General features: G+C 38.6%; 1 pseudogene; it reads right to left on the minus strand.

Moving 5' to 3' along the window:
* Window positions 1-556: 556 nt before the first annotated feature.
* LOC124979307 (transmembrane protein 69-like) lies at window positions 557-1,310 on the minus strand (annotated as a pseudogene).
* Between the last annotated feature and the right edge of the window lie 222 nt (window positions 1,311-1,532).

Raw genomic sequence — 1,532 nt, forward strand, 5'->3', positions numbered from 1 at the left:
CATGATTATTTTGATAGATGAAGAAATAGTATTTGATAAATACAGCATCCCTTCATGCTCAAAATTCTAGTAAAAATAGGGATAGTGGGAACATTCCTTAACATTGTAAAGGCCATCTATGCTAAGTCTATGGCCAATATCATTCTAAATGGAGAAAAACTGAAAGCGTTCCCCCTAAAAACTGGAACAAGGCTGGGATGCCCTCTTCCACCACTTCTATTCACCATTGTCCTCGAAACTCTAGCCAGAGAAATTAGACAGACCAAAGAATTTTTTTTATGTTTAACCTTTTTTATTTTACGTTTTTCAAGATAAAACATTGAAATATTTAAGTGACATATCATTCATAGAAAGACTGAATGCAAACTAACCTAATATGGCAGGACAAGGCCCTGTTAGGGATTTTTGGAGCTCTTGCTCAAACAATTACTATGAAATAAATTTTAGAAATGAAAAACAACATATAAAGAACTACCACTAGTGAAGGAAAAAAAAGAGCCAAACAGAATTTTAAAAAGGTCATGCCAAAATGCAACTTTACGAAATAGTTTTATATTTATTCTACTTGACCAGGTCTCTTGGGTCCTTTCTCTGGATAAATATTTTCAAGTAGTAAAGTGACTACAAATGAAAAAAAAAAAAAGCCACTAAAGTGACAACTATTCTTAGGGCCTTGAACCAGTTGGGATAATGGGGAAGAGAAAAAGTTCAACCTGTAATGCTATCTCCAAACCTATTTTACTAAGACTATGGCTTCACTGAGTCTTTTAGAAATAAGGCAGGCAAACCATGAAAACACAATAGGAGTCGTAGTATTAGCTAAATTAAGGTAGTCTGGTTTGGCTGGACTACCTTCTGGCAGAGCAAAACCCCATCTAACCCCTCCCAAGAAAGACAGGAAGCTGGCTCCATAAGCCATCTGAGTAAAAGCTAATACAGGGATATAAGTCTTTGTCATGGCCACAACCAATGGTGGAGCCATGTAAGGGATTAGTCCTGCCAGTTACCTATAATGCTGGCTTTGGGCTGTTGGGCAGGTAAGCGATGGTGCCTGATGGCCTGGCTGGAAGTACTGCTTGCTTCTGCTGCTTCTTAAAGTTACCTGGGGATGTATGATACCATCATGAGTTGCTCACACACCCTGGAAATGATGGGAAAAGATAAGGGGTTGGAAACAAAAGGGATAGGATCTTTTGAAGATATGTCTTCAGAGAAAGTGCATCTATTCTTCTGGTTCCCATCCTCATTGTGAATCGGTACTTCAGCATCTTTGAAGATGCTTGAGAAAACCTCTGGATGAAGTGAAGCATACCCACCCCTATTAAGTCTTGTTCAGGAAGATGCCAAGCAGTTCTGATTACTGTGTTTTTACAGCTAAGCAGAGGAGTTACATCAGAATCATGTTTTCAGCGTCACTCCGGTATATGGCAAGCTGAACTTCAAGGACAGGGATTCGTGGAAAGGCACATTTCCAGAAAATCCAGATCAAAGAAATTAAAGGGATACAAATAGGAAAAGAAGAACTCAAACTA

This window comes from Sciurus carolinensis, chromosome 3, assembly GCF_902686445.1.
Source record: "Sciurus carolinensis chromosome 3, mSciCar1.2, whole genome shotgun sequence".
In the NCBI taxonomy this organism is placed as follows: domain Eukaryota; kingdom Metazoa; phylum Chordata; class Mammalia; order Rodentia; family Sciuridae; genus Sciurus; species Sciurus carolinensis.